Source organism: Drosophila elegans, unplaced genomic scaffold, assembly GCF_018152505.1.
Source record: "Drosophila elegans isolate 14027-0461.03 unplaced genomic scaffold, ASM1815250v1 contig_476, whole genome shotgun sequence".
NCBI classification, from domain to species: Eukaryota; Metazoa; Arthropoda; class Insecta; order Diptera; family Drosophilidae; genus Drosophila; species Drosophila elegans.
This window is the reverse complement of record NW_024545863.1, coordinates 14,286,491-14,306,156: the sequence shown is the minus strand read 5'-3', so window position 1 is coordinate 14,306,156 and position 19,666 is coordinate 14,286,491. Positions and strand designations below refer to the sequence as shown.

General features: G+C 40.3%; 1 protein-coding gene across 4 annotated transcripts in view; it reads right to left on the bottom strand.

The window, feature by feature from the left end:
- The window catches only part of LOC121467577, a 108,001-nt gene that overhangs the window by 80,033 nt on the left and 8,302 nt on the right, over nucleotides 1-19,666 (bottom strand). The window contains exon 1 of one of the 4 annotated variants that reach the window (XR_005977638.1): nucleotides 854-1,375. The exons of the other annotated variants lie outside the window; for them this stretch is intronic. The gene's annotated coding sequence lies outside the window, so the exon portion shown is untranslated. Of the gene's footprint in view, nucleotides 1-853; nucleotides 1,376-19,666 lie in introns of those variants that run through there. 4 annotated transcript variants of the gene reach the window in all.

Below are 19,666 nucleotides of genomic sequence, written 5' to 3'. Positions count from 1 at the left end.
AAGAGCAACCAACTTTTATCAATATAACTTTCAGTTCTCAAAAACAAACCATTTAATTAAGAATCGTGTTGACAATGTTGTATGTATTTTAATTTTAACTTTCACAATTTATCAAGTCCTTATCTACTTTCATCAAATTGTTTTAAAAATTGTGACTTCGAGAAATAAATAAACGAATTTTATGTATTAAAGCCAAATATTGGTTCAAAAGGTTCCGTGGAAAAAAATTACAATCATAAACATACCGTTCCCCAATTTCAAGCATTTGAATATTTTATTATTTAGCTCATTGATTTTATTAAATTATTAGATTTACAGACAAATTCAAAATCGTATCCAAAAATACAATTTCAAAAGGTTTCTTTAAAACATGTACTTAAATTGTTTTTACCTTATACATTTTTATTGCCTTCAAATTGTATTAAATGACTGAAATAAAAAAATGTTAATAAGGATCTAAAAGTTATCTTAGAAACTAAGTAATTAAAAATTAAAAGTTTTATGAGTTCTGGTAAAAAAAATGGTTTGTAAGTTAAAACCGTTACAGTAGAAGTAATGTATAATATTTTAAAATGTTAGCTATTTGCAAAATACTTATGCTCTTTAGACAACAAACAGTGCCGACGCCAAAGATTATAACTTTAAATTGTATCGAATCCAAATTGGAATGAATCAGCATTTAGTTTTAATGGGGAGACCGAAATACATTAGCGAAACTATTTCATTGGGCTGGCAATAAACCGAGTGAAGAGGACCCTTGCCAGAATTAAAACTCTCCAATTTGATTTCCATCGCGGACAAACAAAGGAAGCGACGCCTCGTTGACATTCGCCAATAAAAATAAATAAAATACCATTTGTTCAGGAATCCGACATCGGTCCCCCGTCGTCTCTCTTGCCCAAGTTTCCTAGACTTTTGGCCACGCTCACCGGCGGCGACTAAAAATAAATGCCGTCTTTTAGTCGAGGCGTTCAGGGAACACTTTTGGGGGCGTGGGGCGGCTCCCAGGGGCAGGGAGTGGGTGTGGGCGTAGGTGGGTGGGGTGTGTGTGTGCGTTGCGCATTTTAATACAATTTAATGCCCCATCGTGAGCCACCTCGACCTCCACCACGAGCATATCCCCTAGCTCACCGCTTACAGCTCACAGCTCCCATCAACAATCGAACCCGATAGCATCGCTGTTGGACCAGGAGCTGGAATTGGTTCGAGATGGCCGCGATTCCTGGGCCTGCCAAAAACCGAATTTCCGGGGCACTAGCAAAGCCTTATTTTTATTGGAAATCGTTTATCCCAGCAACAAAGTCCCAGCACAGCGACGTGTCTTTAGTTGGGAAAATGTCAATGGAAAAGCCAGGTACAGTGGATTGATTCAAACAGTTTTAACAATTCTATAAATTTTAAAGTGGTTTTTCATTTAAACAAATAATTCTAAGGCTCTGAGAAAAATATGTAAACTTAATATACAGATGTCAATCCGATAATAAAACAAAATATAATTTATAGATTTACATACATTCGATATTTCTAAAGGCTAAAGCTTTGACTGGAAATTGTAAAGCTAAATAAAATTTTATAAGTACTAAGTGTAATGCCCAAATAAATACTTTTTCTTTAGATGAGTACTGCAACTTATTTTTTTGTTAGACTTAAGCTTGTTTATGTGTTCTAAACTTGGGTTTTCACAACTTATTTAATACAAGTATCATCATCTTCCGACTTCCTGGAGTGCTAAATTTTAATTTATAACGGCCTAAAAATGACTTAAGAAGTGTACTCAATGTTAGTCACATAAATTGAAGCGCCATTGTTTTATTAATAGAAATTGCTAAATTATTTTAATTAAATTGGTTTTAGTTGCAGGAATATCGCCTCTACTTAAATCATGTTTCTTAAGAACAGCTCCGAAATGTTTTTGAGCTAATTAAGTTTACCCCACACCCAACCCACTGTGGAGACAGATTCACACTCCCCGAGTCGCCTTTGTTTTCGGCCTTGCCATTTAAGTCACAAACGGCGGAATTAGTTTTCCGTTTCGTTGGCATTTCAGTCGCAGGGCATTATTCTGGGCCCATCCTCCCTCGCATTGATATGCGTCCCCATCTATCGAAGTCTCCGCCCCTTCTTTTCCACTTCCCCATTCCCCATTCCCAACTGCTCATCATTATGCGCTTCAGAGCTTTTCGGGATTTTCTACTTCATTGCTATTATCGGGCGCAGTGTGGATGGGGTTATGCCGGGTCTCATCTGGAATCGCACTAATTTGGCTCGAGACTGGCCCCAACACCCCAACACCCCAGAACACCAACACACCGCCCACTGAGGCGTGTGTAGTTGTCGTTGCCCCGATTTTATGATGATGAGTTCAGAGTTCGGGCATGTTCTGCATTAATCGCATCACTTTATGTGGAGCGAGAGCTGTCGGGGCACTTGGCAACCTGGTTTCCAGCTGGGCAAAGAGTTCGATCTTTGGCGGATTCCCAGGGATTCCATAATGTCCTCACATAACAGCGATAGGCCGTAAAAAAAGAGGCCAAGCCAACGACCCTGGAACAGATTTCAGATGAAAACGAGAGCAGTTCGATCAAATTTATTGCTGCCGGCTGACCTTCGAAACTCGGAATTCGGGATTCGGGATTCAGGATTCAAATTTCATATTTCACGGCCTTAACTGGAGCGACAGGATTCCCTCGGTCCGTTCTGGGCCAAGAAAAGCATTAATGACCATAACAAACGCCTTTGTGCCACAGTTGCAGCGGTTGCCTATCGAGGTCGTCCATCCCGCTGCGTATTTGGTGCGCGCAACTCGTTCGGTAAAGAATAACAAACCGAAACTATCCGTCTCCTGTGCTCCTACACATTATCGATGTTCGTTCTTAAGGCCTTTAAGGCCATTTTTTATCTTGTTGTGCACAGAGAAAAAAGTGTTCGATGTGTAAAAATAATAAATTACGAATAATACATAAAATATAATTTTAATAGGGTTTTTTGAAAGCACAATATAACCGTTTATATCGCAAGCACACGTCTGCTGAAAAAAAAAGTTTAAGTTTGTGAGCTATAGTATTATACTGCAATCAAAACTAGTTTGACTTATAAGACTTCAAGTTATGGAAATTCAACAGTTTAGAGCAAATGGCATTGAGTTCAGTATTAGACAACTGTAGAGGGAAATAATTGCTTCTTGGACGATTGCAAAACAAGTAAAATATTTTTAGTTTTATTTTTATGATAAGTTAAAGATTTTCTGCATCAACTAATTTTAAAAACTTTATAACTAACTTTTCCTTGACTGTTTTAAATATTTTTTCTTCGTGTTGCAGCTTAGTTTTCTGTATCGTATCGTAACGTATCTGTTCCCGATTCTGTAGCAGGGCCTCATAACGGACCTTGAGTTATGCGAGGCTGGGACTCGAGATAAACCCGTTCTCCCTCCCTCGCTCCCGACTTGAACTCATTTAATCCATGAAATGGGAATGCTTTAAGTCGCTGCTCGCTGGTTAGAAATTCTATTTTATGCTTGGGTTCCCATCGCCATCGACATCGCCATCGACTTTGCCGTCGTCTGCCAGCGATTCAGCCAGCCAAATGGCGATGGCATCTTGCCATGCAATTCGAGCCGGGGGCGTGGATGTGGCCATGGATGTGGATGTGGATGTGGATGTGGATGGATATGCCTGCCAGTGGGTGTGGCAATGGAGCCCCTTGGATCCTGCTTGCTCGCCTCAATCGTGTTGGGTTTCTAAGTTTTTTCGCCGACAATTTTATGCATGCGCTACACTGCACAAAGTTTAATTTAAACTTAATGCTCCACCAAAAAAATATATACAAAATTCTGTTGAAAAAATATGTTAAGAACCTTAAAATGTTTTTGTATGTAATCAACAAATTACACATTTTCTGCATTTGGAAAATAACTAAAGGTATTTTATGCTGAGATAAATTTTAAATCATTTTTTTTTTCTTTATTTCTATAAAATGTTTACTCCCCAAAACGTTTTTCAATCGTTTTTGTAGATATATTTCTTTCGTTGGTTGCTTGCTTCATTTAAGTATTAAGCCCTTACATTTATTGGACACTTATTTCAAAACTAATAAATGCAAGGGACATTCTTCAAAAAAGATTTTCTTTTGGTGTATTTGTAATTTAAACCAGAGAGCCAAATGTGAAAACTGGAAAAGGGCAAAAAATGTAAAAGGAGAAAACAAGAAAAGAAAGGAGAAAAATAAAAGCTGCTGCTCGACGACGACGTCGACATAAAACTTGCAAAATAAGTTTCGCATGTTTCAGCAAAGTCAGGTAAGGAAAAAAGGTAGGAAAAAGGGCGGGCGTGGATTTGCCGAAGGGCGGATGAATGATGAGGCAGGGGGTGGGTGGTAAAGGGCTCTCGGTGCCTTGAATATGCAGCAAATATTCTTCAAACGGCTCTGACGTCGGTTCCATTTTATATGCGCAGTGCGAGGGGGCGGGGCAGAGCGGGGCGGAGCGGGTTCCCAGCCCCCAACCAGCCAGGTAAATGAAAAGATGGTCGCCGGTAAGCCGAAGGGGGCGAAACACGAAATGTACTCCAATTTAATCAAGAATTCTATTCTGTAAATTACTTGCACAAAAACACCAGGCGACGGAAGGTCGAGTGATGTCAAGAGGGTGGGAAACAGACTCTTCGCCCTCTTTTCACAGCGCGAATTTCCATTTCATGTTACAAAAACGTAAGACGGCACGGAATTACCTGTAGTTGGAGCCGTAAAGCTTCCTCGAGAATGGGGAATGAAGATTTTTTTCGCTAAAAAAAAATTAAGTGCATTACTCGACTGACATTCCGGCATCCTGCGCTTAGCATTTTAGATCTTAAGTTCTATGTATACGGTATCTTAAAATTACTAAATCACACAAATCCTTCGTAAATCTCTTCCCCAATTTTACAAACCGCCAAAAGACAAACAAACTACCTTGATTTCTTTTATTAAATCACAAGCGGGAGAAATCGCATGTTATTGTACAAAAATATGTAAATTTAAAGAAACTTTTCTTTGAACTTAAGTGAACACGATAAATACTAAACTAATGTTCATAATCGGGTTGATAATTGGAGATGTCTTTCGGGTTTCCATTAAATAAACATGAACATAAGCGTCATAGATCGAACAATGCGATACAGCAGGTGGAAACAACTGATTGGAGCCTCATGGCAAAGTCGCTTTTATTCACACTTCTTGGGCCAACTAAGCGCTTTAAAATCAATTCCCCAGCCCGGATTTCTTTGCCCTCGAAAAACACTTTCCCCAAAGAGCATTCCATCCGAAACTGTAAAAATATGCCTGCTCCCCGGTTCTCGAGCTGCATAAATTGATATTCGAATACTTATGCATTCAGTCCTCCGCCTCTTAACGACCCAAACACAAGGCGGGCCATACAAATGGCCCAGACACAAGATGAAGTCACAGGGGAAAACGCGTCCCCGGAAAGATGGATGGGGCGAGGAGATGAATGGCCGGCGTTGTTATTGAAATAAATTATTATAAATAAATACGCCAGTCGAATTTATGAAGTCGTAGTTGTCGGCTATGACGTTATGGTGTTTTTCTTTACCGCCTCGGTCTGTTTGTCCGTTCTGTTTGTCCGTTGTGGGGAATCCAGTGCCCATTATTTTTGTTTATGTCCGCCGGTGGAGAGGCCGGTCCGAAACACAACGTGGAGTGCCGTTAAAACAAACAGCTTATTACGCCAAAGAGAGTCGACGGACAGTGCGACACATATATGCGATACATATATAAGGCCGGGGCGCCAATGACAGACATTGATAACTGAAGAAGTTGAGTGGAGCGGTCTGGATGCCATGACTTTTGAATTTGTTTATCTTTCGTTTGTCGACATCATGTCGATTTCGTCCGTCCATCCGCTGGCTTGTTTATTTGTTTGTCTTCGATGCCTGTAAACATTGCGCTGCCAATTGAATTCGTTTCAATTTATTTACTGCACGAGAAATGAAAGGAAACTTCGTTTGGACTTTTATGGCATGGCCAAAAACAGGGAGGGGTCTGGAGGTGACAATTCAATTAGAAAGCGGAATAGGCTGGATGCCACAGCACAGTCAATCGGAACGAAGAGGGCCAGCTCCCAGCTGCCGTCTTGGCCAGAAGCCCTTAGATTCGGCGACAGGACGGAGGGAAATTAATTGCGAATGGAGACAGAGCTGGGGCATCCAGCTCCATCCCGCTTTTATGGCTCAGAGATTCAAATAGTTTTGAACTTTTCGCATCTCCGAGGATTCTTGATGCTGAGCCAAAACTAGAAACTCCCATAAGCAAGTTTACGATGCGAGCAGGGCGCATATGTAAATACACAGTGGCGAATCGGAGAAGTTGGACCGCGGGGACTCGGTATAAATGTTCTCGAGTGCGACGGGCTTCAATTAAAGGCCTCTTAATTGCCAGGCCCATTGCGGCAACTCGGAGAGTTTCCAGCAAATTTACTTGGAATTTAATCAGCAATCGCAATGGGGCCAGCACGACGTCTTGACAAGTGTTTCGGGGGCAGGGGCTGACTTGGTCTTAGCCGGAGTTCCAAAAGCTACGAGGTCAAGAGGCTTCTGATTTTAATGCGGCCTGGCCCACTCGATATGGCATTTTTCGCAGTGCAACATTGCAAGGGGTTCGCTTTCGTTGGCAACGTTTCGACACGCTTCCTTGGCAGCCAAAATTGCCATGCCCAATAACGCGCGGCGAAATTCGCTTGGCTCCAACAGCGCTGTCAGCGATCTGTGGCTTTTACGAGGACCCCTTGCAGCCCCTTGCAGCTAGCCAGCTTTCCTGCGCCAGTCCTTGTTCGCGTTTTAAGCGTCGTGGCAACAAAACTTGAAATGCAACCAGCGCGAAATTGCACCAGCAGCAGCAAGGAGCCAGCTCGGGAGTGGCTACAACACCGGCTTGGAAGATGAGCATGAGAATGAGGATGAGAATGAGGATGAGGATGCAGCGGGAACTCGACCAGAGGTGCCAGTTGGCTAAGCGCATATAAAAAAGTTTAGCTGGTTTAAGGTGGGGCACCAATGAAATCATTTACAGCTGCAGCAAAATGAGCTTGGATCACACTGGACAGCACAGTCTTAGTATCTTACAAACCAAGAGAAAGTTCAAACTTAAAAATTCCCGCTATCAGACATATTCGAGTTTTACTTTAAACAGCCTTAATTTTTCATTTAAAGTTGAAAATTCTTATTTTTTTGTAAAAAGAACTTGCTTTAAATAAACCAAACATAAATATATTTATAAACCATTCAGGGCATAAATGACACAAACTTGTTTGCATATTTTAAAATAAACCAAAGAACTTATACTTATATCTCAGTTTAATTTAGACTGAAGAATATAGAATGCACTTGCCTTTTTACAAGCGAGATATAACTTGTTACACAGTGCAAGGCCCTCTGGCAAATCGATGGCAATAATAAAACCAGATAGGGGAAAAACTGGAGAAAGGGAGTTAGATATCGTTGACAAAGAGGGACGCGTGTGTGTGTGTTTGTGCATTGGGCGTGGGCGGTGGTGGGTGGGCGTGGCATTTGTCGTGACTCGGTGACTTATTACTTTTCATGCTGCTCTCGTTTCGTTTCGTTTCCGCTGGAGGTTGTTGGATGCTGTCAAATGAAGTCGTAAAAAGATTGGGCAAAAAAACTTTTTTGTGGGCCACTCGCAGAAATACATGCATATAAAAATGGCAAAGTTGGGATTAGTTTCATCAAGGATAAGCCAAATGGCTGGACATGCCGGGCAGCATATAAACGAGTCAGGGAATAAGGACTCGGGCATCCGTATGTATCCGTGTCCTTCTGGCCATTTTGCTATTTGCGCGGAAAACTTTTTATGCAGTTGATGTCCGTTGAGGTTCGTAGTATTCTGGCCAGCATTACGTAAATGATTTTACCCCCCCCACCCAAAAAGCAGGGGGTGTGCGTGTGTGTGTGCTTGTGCGCTTGTGTTACCTTTATGGACGCACCATCTCGGCCCCGGGAAAATGTCATCTAAGCACGTTTGCAGGATCTGCATAATTTATGTTTGCATGTAGGTACGGCTGCTGGGGCGGATTACCCTAGAAAATTAGGTTTCCCATTTGATGGAGGACACGGAGAGTGTCGCTCGTATAAAAACCCGGCACGACCTGGCCGCCATCTTCATAACTCCGGGAGTGGTGTGGCTGCCGCTGCTGCTGGTGCTGCTGCTGCTGCTACTGCAGCATGCCCAAATGAATTTATATATATATATATATGTATATTTGTGTGCTCGTTTTATGACTAATATCTCGGAATATCTTTGGGCAAACGACGGAGTGACTGGCAGACTGGCACTATCCGCCACCTATATCCCCACCCCCACGCCGTGCACACACGGTGGCGTATTTTGCAGCGCTGTGAAAAATAAAACAGCAAAATAAACCCGGCCAACCAACAGGAATAAAAACAAATAACCAAAAAAAAAAACAGCGAAAGCACCGAGAAAACAAGTATAAAAATTTGTTTTTCCAACATTTGTCAACGACGGCGCGATGGCGATGACGATGACACGAGCTGACGCAAACCAAGGCTGCCACTGGGCGTCCATTTCCATTTCCATATCCATATCCATCTCCACCTTCGACTCCATCCCGCTCCCAGTTCCCAGTGCCCGATCCCCTGATCCCTGGGCCCTTCTTCCCGAAACAATCTCTATATCCCCGCGGCGTGTCATTGTCGTTGTTTGCATGTGACGAACTCTCCGAGTGCTCGTTGCCACCTCCGCCCCCTTTCGCTCCCCTTTTCCCCGCCCCAGGTGCCCACGGGTCGCATCAGAGTTGCACGGTGGGACAAGTCTGGTCTCCCAAATTCAATACTTTTCTTTTAATATTTGTTTCTGAGTTCTTCCTACAATATTTATTTATTTATTATTTATTGCTATATTATTATTAATTATTAACGGATATTATTTTCTAGTTCGTGTCCTAAAAAATATATTAAATTACTAAAAGCAGGACTTGCAGAATCGAAAAATATCCAACAAGGACCTGTTTTATTATTTAATGCCCTGCAATAGAACCATACGTTTGTAATACGATTTGCTTACGAAAGTTTGGAGATGGCGTAAATAATATTATACATTATATATGCAAAAAACACTCACTTTTTTTTATTTATCCGCTTAGTTCTGTATTTAATAATTTTGTTGATTGAAATGCTTGTGAAATCTAGTTAAAGGTCGTTTTTTGCTGACTTTGTTTTAAGTAAGTTAAAATATATAACTACTCCAACATTTTATTCAAAAATGTTTGTTTTTTTGTTATAAAAATATTTGTGGTTAAAATAAGACTTAATGTCATACGATTTAAAATGTTATATTGTTGTTCATCTGCGTCTTTTACTTATACATCTCTCATTGCAAATATTTAAATTAAATTGTCATACAAATTATTCCAATAGAAGAGCTCATATATTTGAACTCTGCTGCCTGACTTATCTATACCCCTGTAGAGTAAGTATAAATAAACATTTTACAATTAATTTGTGCCTCTCTGCCCACTGTATTTTCATCGGCAGCGTTTTGGGACTGAAGCGGACAGCCGCACAAGTTGCAGCGTTGAACACACCACGCCACGTATACGGGATACGGGTTTTGCCTCGCTCCGGTTGGTCTGGCACTTGGCACTTGGAACTGCGAACTGGGAACTGGGAACTTGGGCAATGGGACTTGGACTCGGACGGAGCTCTTTGCTTATGCATGTCGCATGAGCAATAACAATATTTTCTCCGCTGTCGCAGTCCGCTGCTTATTCTTTTCGATTTGCTTATTCGCATTTGGGTTTTTAGCAATTTTTTTTTCTTGGTTCAGTGTGCTTGTTTTTTACGTTTCTCATTCGCTTATTTGCAGGGATCATGATATGCAGGGACTGGGGGAGTGGGTGTGGGTGTTGGAGTGGGATTGGGAATGGGAATGGGAACACATGTATTTGGCTTTACAGCAGGGGAAACATGAGAAAAGCGAAATTTAAAATTTATGTACAAATATTCCCATTCTTTATTCGCATCCAGACATGTGTGGGCCGGCAGTATCTGTATCTGTGACTGAATATGTATCTTGTGGCTCTGGGCCCGTGCATTCCGTGCATATATCCCTGCCCATTCCCCCGAAATGACATCCCACTCCGCTTCTAGACAGGGAATATCATAACTTTCGGCCCCATTCTGTTCTGTTTGCCATAAATGAAATCCACACGAACGCGACACGTTTCGTTGATGTTCAATGTTCGTAAATTGAAAACAACAAAAGCAAAATATTGAAATTTCGCTGTGTCCTGAATATTGAGTTTGGTTTTCTGAAAATATTACATTTAATGCGAGCGACCATCAAAGTTCGTTGTAAACTTGCCAACTGCGGTGGCCACCGGAAATGGAGAAAAAAGATGACGCTAGTCGTGGACTACAAACTTGCTGATGTGTTGAATGGATTTATGTCCAAACTCACATTAATCGCAATCGAAAATAGCAATTCAAGCGAATGCTGAAAGAAATTTTAACCAAAGGTTTTATATATTTTTCAACATTTGGATTTTAAAATATTGATTTGCTTAAAAATATACTATTAACTTAATCTTAATTAAAAAATCGACTTTTATTAAAAAAAACCATTGCTTGCATAGTTTTAACCATTACATTCAATATATATTGATTATTTTTTGTTTTCACTTTTAAGCCTGAGTAATTTTAAAGTAAGAGTAAGTTGACAGAATTTTCTTGATTGTAAAACGATTGGCTTGTTTTCAGTGTAACTGAAATATGTTCTCATTTTCCTTTAGCCAAATGAGAAATTTTTAGAAAATTATCTGCTAAGACCAATATTTTTATATATTCATTTTACATGACCAAATTTTATGTCGGAAGTTTTGCATATGGATGGTGGATGGTGGATGGTCTCCTGTGGAGTTTTTGTCTGATTTGATATTTAATATTTTAAATTGTGTACAATATATCTTTAAAATCAATCAGTAATTAAGCTAAAACGAGAAATTATAATTCTTTTTTTTTATTTTGATATTTATCAGGACTCTGATTATGCGGTAAACTTGAATATGACTTGGCTCAAGTTATTTAATAAAACTTTAGATTGCACACAATGGAACAGTTGATATACAAATTTAGTTTGGAAACGTTTACCCACTTAAGTTGCATACAAATGAAAAACTTACGTTTTAAGATTTTCTTTTCTGATGACGAATTCTTTTACAATCACATACAACTTTTCTTGATTCGTGTAATGGGTGTTCTCGTTTAGATATTGCTCCACTCGATTCTTCGAATGCTGGCACTCTGATTCATAGTCAATAATCCACGCCTTGGGAGCGTTACATCAGATGCCCGCATTTCGGAACCCCATCACGCACTGCCCCCACTCCCTAAAAGGCCCCCCCTTTGCTATTATCGCAACCCTTTGATATGTGAGAAGCGATTGGCGCAGACCGCTTATAGAAGCGAATGTCCCGCTAATTGAGCGCTTAGTCGATTGCATTCGATTCCCATTAAGAGCCGCAGTCGCAGAGCTCTGAGCCGCGCTCGAATTAAAATTGAATCATTATTGAAATTCGTTTGTCCTCGTTCCGATCCGTTCCGTTCGTCCGGGCCAGACCGCTCATTAAAATGGATAGCGATGGCCGTTAAGCGGACGGCGCGCGGCGGAGGGTGAGGGTGAGGGTTAAAGCCGTCGAACGACCAATGGCGGCCGCCTGAGTGTATTTGCATTTGGCAAATTGTAAAAAATTTAATTCGCATATCATGCGCGATAATCAGCGACGTGCATTATAAACCCATAAAATCGCAAAGCGCTGCCATAAATGCGACTTCGGGGGGCGGAGAAGGCCGCGCCAATTGTCGCATGCGGCGGCCAGCGTCGATAAATATCCGTTTATATGGTAATTGTCACTGTGAGCTCGCTTCTAACTTCTTCTGTTCGCCTGCAATTTGCATTTCTGCACAGATGCGAATAGCGAACTGAGTATTGTGCAGCCAGCATGGCAATGGCATATTTATTTTATTGCCCCGGTATCGGTATTCTGTAGCCCATCTTTAAATTCCGCACTAAATCTAGGACCAAGGCAAAATGGCGGCACGGAGGCATAAAATCACTGCACAGCAAAAACAATCAAATATACCTTAATGTATTATGTTAAAGATTATTTAAATAGATTCCGATATTTATCTTGAAGTTATATTAGTTTTGGTATGTTTTTGGTAATGTTCAAAATGACCACATATAATGCCAGAATTAGTATCAAATAATAGCGATTTTTTAAATTTTATTTCTCGTATATTATAATTAAACAAGGGTATTAACAACTAATAGAATTTATAAAAATAATTAAAAACTCATTTTTTTATTCTTTTATTCTTTTTTAATTTATTTTTTTTATTAGAAACGCTTTTATTTACCAAATTGTTTTATTAAAAGCCATTTATTCCAAGGAGAATATAGTGATTTTTAAAATGTTATATTATTAACAAAAATTTTTATTTACCAATTTATTTTAGTGTAGGCCATCTTGTCCAAGGAGAATACAATACCAATGTAGGGGATATATTTCTCCCAGTGGCCCTGGCAGAAAGGTGCACGAGATGATGGATGAAGATGAAGGTTTAATTTTCATGTCCATTAACCAAGCAAAATGGATACGTTCGGCAACGAGCGAAAGGATAAGCGAGTCGGCCAGGCATGTCCTGAATTTTGATAGACCGAAAACTGAGGGGCAGGGCTTGGGACTCGAAACTGGAGCCAATGTGGGTGTAAATTCAAATAAAGTTTAACGAAGCCCATCCGCAGTCGGGGCAGGAGTTTTTGGGACTGCGACTGGGACGGGATTTGGGATTCGATTGGGGCACGGCGGTAGGCGGCCATGAAAATTATCAAAGCGTGTTATTACGGGCATCGAAGCGCAACGCGATGGCAACTCAAGTGGCTGCCTTCGAGAGGATAAACACGGAGCTGCAAATGGATCTGGATCGGAGATGGAGTTGGAGTTGGAGTTGGGGATGGTTATGGGGATGGAGAGGACGTGAGGGTGAGCTGCAGCCACTTGTGGTGGCCTGGGCATAAATTTGTGTTTCCTTTGCTTTCATTTTCGGGCCCATCACGCACGCAAATAATCAAACGGAACGCATCAAATTGGTGAAAGGGATAAAAAAAAAAACAACAAAATGGTCTTCGATTTTTAAAAATACCCTTTACTTCAATCACATTGCCTCACCCACATCCGCCCACTTTAGATTTCGTTGAGTCAGCCCACGGAATTTTAGCCTGAATTGCTGCTCAGGTTTTTCTTTTGTGCAATCGAGAAATTCTCAATTGCACAGTGGGAATATTTTTTCAGAAAAAATATTAGTTCTCAGTTACGTTTAGATAGGTGATTTTTTGATATTCATAACATATAATGTAAAATACTTTTTCGCTATGCAATTTTCATTTTCGGTCTTTAAAAATATTATTTTAATCAAAACAAATTCTTATTTTAAAATTGTCCAGCTCTGCCCAATTTGTTGTCATTAACCTAACAAACCCAAAACGATTTACCATTGCCTATGTTATTTTTGTAAATCATGTTCCACTGTTAGTTGGCTTTCCTCCATTTTTCACGGCCCAAATCAAAATGCACGTCCATCTAATAGGCCGAAACGGGCGGAAATCAACGTGGAGCAGGGAACTCTTCGCTGGTAAGTGGGCACCAGTGGTGACCCCGCCAAACTCCATGCTCACTCGAATGTGAGCTCCTCACGTGCAGGCGATGGAACAGGGGGAGGGGCGGATTCTGGGCGTTGGGTTTCAATTTATCGCTCAGCCATCGCCGGGAAAATCCCGAGAGCGGTTTTTAGGGATTTTTAAAATAAAATTTACGGATTAAGTTATTGTGCGACGTATGTAAGTAAGATGGAGGATGCAGGGCTCGCATGAACTCCTGGGAAAATTACCCGGAGAGGGGGCGTGACGGTGAGGTCGATTACGTTTTACAGCGCAGCATAAAAGTTGATTGAAAATGCTTATTAGATGCAAGATTAGATGCGATATGCATCGGAGACCCGTGGACCAGGCCAATCCTATTTGGGAATCAGAGACGAGCATAAAAGTCTGCAGAAGCTGCGACGTGAGCAAATTTAGCTCCGGATTTTATACGCCCTGCCATTGGGGGCGGGGTGAACTTAATTGAAATGTCGTGGCAGAAACTGTAAAGTTTGGAAAACCAAAGACGAGGGAAGGCCAAAAGGTGCGAACGCAAAAATTAAGTCCACAAAAATTTACAGCCACCAGGTAATCTCATTAAGCCCAGATAATATTCCCACTCGGCGTGCGTCGGGCCCAAATTGAACATTCGTTTCTAGACCCAAGATCCCTTCTTAAAGAATAAATAAATAACCGCAACGGGGCAGAAGGGAAACAACAAAATCATTTAGCCAGCGACGAAGTCTACAAAAAAGTTGCTTTTGATAACACGGCTCATCAAAATTTCAGCTACAAGAAAAAACTTTTTAAAACAACAAATTTAAAAGAAAAGGCCACACACAGCGTCCTCCTTGGATGGCTGGACCCCAAATCAAGGGCCTTCAGGCCCCAAGAAACTCATCTAAATGGTGAGTCGACGAAATATTTATCGGGGAACAAGGGAGAGTGTGTCGAAGCTTGGTTACTCTACTTGTATAGAAGATACACAATTTATAAAGATAAAAAAGATTATTTTTCTTCTACATAAGTACGATTTTATGAATATTTTATGTCATTAAATTACAAATTTTTGAATGTTTAAATAATAAAGTATATAAAAATTTCTCACGAATTTAGCAAATTTTAAGAGTATTCTTTTCAGTTATCAAAAAGCCAGCTGGTCATCGTGCCTTGCCAATTTCATGAAAGATTCATTACAAACAACAGCCGCAACTACCAAAACAGAGCAAAACAACAAAATTAAGCAGATCCCACTAAAAGCCAAAAAAAAACAGGCATCAATGTAAGGCCCAAAAACAAGAAAGATTCTTCTTTCCGGTTAGTTCGTTAGTCGGCTTCTGCCCGTATTGCGGCTTCCATCAGCAGTTAATAAAAAATTTACCATTTCGGGGCAGCGGGATCCGAGCGAAAAGTTAAATGGGAAAAGTTTCCGGCCTAACTAAAAGTGAGAGTTTATTAACCGCAAGCAATTTCCACAGAAATTGCAGGAAGGAAACGTACCGAATATTTGAATTAAGGAATCGTACAACATGACTTTAGTTTTTATTCGACTTTACTTTTACAAGATAATATTAAAATACTTTAAAAAGTTAAGAAGAAGGCTAACTTCTATGAGTAATTTTAGACCCTCCCAAAATATGTTTAATATTATTATGTATTCTAATCGTAAAAGCATGAGTTCCCTGAATTGAATACTTAATTTTTGATTTTGAGTAATATGTAATTAGCATGTATGAAGAAACACTGGAGGTGTGATTTGACATCTCATTAGATCGTTAAACCGAGACAAAATGTATTTACCAATTAATTAAAAACAACACAAATTTTATAGTATTATCGTATTAAGGCAATATTCAATAATTGGTGGCCCCCATACTAAATATATTTTATTACACTAAGACCCTCTACATATTTTACACTTCAAAAAACTAATAGTTCTTGTTTCTTGAAATTAAAGCAGTTAACTAAAATATGTTTCTATTTAAAATTTTCAATTGTAATAATATGTGCTATGAATAATTACAGATTAATGTATTTTTAATTAACTTTATTTTCTAGGCTTATAACAAACTCTTTTAAAACAAAAAATATTTATTATTAAAAAAGTATATTGTTATATGAAACAATGTTAATATCATTATTTAATTCCTCTTTAGTTTAAATAACAAAAATTTTATAAAGATCTTAAAATACATATTTTAATTAAGTCGTTAAGCCATTTGTTTAACATTACTTTTCACCTTTAACAAACTTTATTATGCCTTTAAAATTCAATTTTATTGTTATTTTTCTCAAAAAGTATTTGTCATAGTTGCTGTTTTGAAAATGTATCCCTATAAATAATATTTTAAATTAAACGGATTATGTTATCAATATAAAATAATATTTTAACATTAAAAAATAGTATGAACTTCAATAAATGACACCTATTTTCTAAATTTTTCTCGCAAAATTACTATTACAATTTCTGTTTCCTTATATTTTACAGTGCACTTTTCCTTGCTGTGGAAACCCACCCCCTGTGGAAAACTCGCTCTGTATGTGGCTAAAAGTAGAGCAGCAGCAGATGGTGGTGGGTCCTCGGTCTCGTTCTCGGTCTCATCTCGCCTCGATGGCCGTCCCTGGGCCGCTTTCCCCTCCCCCTCCTCCTCTCCAGCGCAATCCATTTTCCATGGCTGCCGTGGACTGCCATTGCCGTCGGGGTTCGAGTATCTGACAGATACACAGATACACATCCGTCGGCTGGCAGAACGCATGCACAGTGCGGCTGCTCCTTGGGCGTGGCTGGAGCTGATGGGGATCCAGCTCGTCTATCTTTTAGACTAGTTTATGTAAGCGGCCTGCTTTCGGATGGGGGCGACGATTGATGCCGGATTTGGATGAATCTGTTTTTTAGTTGGACGCAAAGCCAAAGCCGCTGAACGCTGAACGCAGAACGGTGTACGCTGAATGATGTTGAACGGGCGGCCCGGGGCGCATTCGTCTATTTGCCGTAATGCCTGTCCCGTGTGTAATTTACGAGCAGCTCGACGTATGCTGCGTAGGTGAGCGAGGAGGTCGGAAAACGGGGGCACGGATTTATGGGCGCATCATAAAACAATTAACAAGACCGAAACTCGTGCCACATAAATTTCTGCAGCTTGGCTCGTGGATTGCGGCTTGTGTTACATTTCACAGCGTTTTATTATATCACAGAATTGGAGCCGGGTGGAATGAACAGCCGGCCGCCCCCCGCCCACCGTCTCCCGCTTCGGCTTCAGCTTCTTTTTTAATTAACCACACAAGATTTCTACTTATTTTCATATCGTAAACGTTTATCCAACTTAATAAGTCGTAAACGCCGCTGCGACACGGCCTCTAACAAAGTTTCTGTTTGGCTAGCAGGCCCTGCAAGTCAACCTGCATGTGTGTGGGATTTGGCGATCTGCTGACTCCGCAGGTGAAAGTCCCTGGAATGGCACATCTTGTACCGCTCCTGCTCCGCTCCCCCTTCCCCTCCCCTGCTTTTTCCGCCCGTGCCAAGTCGCATATGCAGGCGATTACATGACGGCGTGGGGGCAATAAAAGAAAACGTTAATAACCAAACAGAAGTCGGAGCATCGCCGACAATGGGAGGCATCGGATGGCAATATAAAATTGTTTAAATTGTTTAAATTTATTAAACAAAATAGTCTAAGAATTACTTCTTAAAATCATTTATTTTGTGAATTATAAAAACTAAATTTACAAGTTTAACGACAATAAAAAAACAAGTGACACATTTTTCTCTATATCTTAAAAAATTTCTTAATTGCTTTAATATTGTAGAGTCTTCAATGTACCCATTGAAAAAAGATTCTTATTTCTTAACGTTTAAAACTGAAAGGGCAAGGCCATGCATACTTATAATTATATTCCTCAATTTCATAATTCAATTTAAGAATATTCCTACTATTCACTTTAAAAGTCATTAAAGTGAAAATAAATTTAAAAAGTAAAACGTTCTCACTCATAAAAAGCACTCATCAAACGTTTAGTTAGTAAATAGAAATCATTATATTTTTAGCTTAACCACTTTGAACAAGTGATTTTATTTATTTCTGTTCCCAAAAAGCTTTTAAATGAAATTCCTCAATTTTGGCCCCAGCGCCCATTGTGCGATTTTTACTTAATTTCGTAACTCTCGAACTGCAAATGGCGAATGCTTAAAAGTGAAGCTCAAACCCCACTTAATATTCATTGCCGACTCCTGCTGCTGTTGCTGTTTTGCTCCTGCTGGGGAAGTGGAAGTGTTTCGAGGTGAATTTGGCTGCAGGTGCTCATGCAGCTTTTTTGTTCCATCACCTGACAATATTTTTTTAATGACGGCGATTAAGGCACCGCCCTGTGGCCCCGGTCGTCTCCACTCGATTTAATTAAGTCGTCGCTTCACTCGCTCCGCTCGAGATGAGTTCTGGGGCCTGGAGTCGCAACCCATTCCTTGATGGGCGGACGACATTTTTTGCTGATTCCATTGTTTACCTAATCTCTGTTTGCGCAGCGACCTCCCCAAGTTGTGTGCCCCGTCAGCAGCTCAGAGTCCTAAGGGGTTATAGCGCCCGGCAAACACACGCACATTCCGTTTGGCGAATCACACAGACACTCGGGGAGGGGCCCATAAAGATACACACACATGCCAGGGGAAGATACTGTCAACATGTTTGTTAATGCCATTTTGGAATTAACAAGTTCTGCCAGATAAACTTTGAATTTCATTCCGGGGCCGAGCTGGAATTGACATGTGTCTTGTGTGTATTGGCCATAAACTGCGTATGTTACGTGGCCATATCCTGTTAGCCCCTGAAAGCCCGGTCCATTAGGTTAGGTCCTCGATTGGTTTTGCGAACCCCTTTCGGCCACTGCGATCGCGATCGCTGATCACCGACCGTTCGTCTTCGTCTTCGCTCGGCCTGTGTTTGAAGCCATAAACTTATTTATGAGGCCATTAAATCATCATTATTGTCCAGGCGACCTTGAGCCCGTAGGCTGGCGGGGGAGGGAGTTCTTTCTCACCCATTTCGAGACACATTCGCTTTCTTTTCTTTTCATTTGCCTTTTTATTGTTGTCGCCTTTTAATGGTGCGTTTTCCTTTTAAGCCTTCTGCTCTGTTTGTGTTTGCATGGCACTCTTTATTTCTTTCTTTGCCCTTGCCTTAATTGGGTCAGCGATTCTGTGATTTGACTCAGCAAACGGTCGGCTAATTGCTCGGAAGGTTAAAAAATCGCGGAAGATGTCTGAGAGTCTCGAGCAAACTTTGCCGAGATCTTTGATTGTGTAATTACTGTCCTCTAGAAGATATCTAGGCCTTGATACTGTAAGCGTAATATAAAAATTGATAACGGAAGAATATAATGATTCATTTCATTTACTTGAATATTTTAATGTTTTTTAAATGTATTTTAACGCTCTAAGAACTGTTTGTGATAAAGACTGAAATAAACAGAAGAAATCAATTTTTTTATACATCTGTTACATTAAATAGAGTAGCTTTTGCCAATTGAATAATTAATCAACAGTAATGCAAATACCAATTTATTTTTATGCTGCGCATTTAACAAAACCCCTTTATTCTTAATCGTCATTTCAGCCGCGACCTGCACTATTCCTAATTAATAACTAAAGAACATATAGAGAAAGTAATCCCTAATTGGAGCCATTTGCTCGTGGAGGCACAAATGGAATGTAGAGTGTGGCGCAGGGACTCGTTGGCTTTTAGTGCTCCCCGATATGTGTTTTCCCTGCTCTCTATTTAGTGGATTGCCTTCTTTTTTGCGTTTGTGCGAAAATTCAGGCTGATAAAGCAATGGAAATGACGCGCACGAGTAGTTTTGCTTTTGACTTTCCTTTCGTTTCTCGACAGACACCATTTTCTTGGCTGTTTGTGTAAGTTTTCCATTTGGATAATGGAAAAAGGCCATTTCA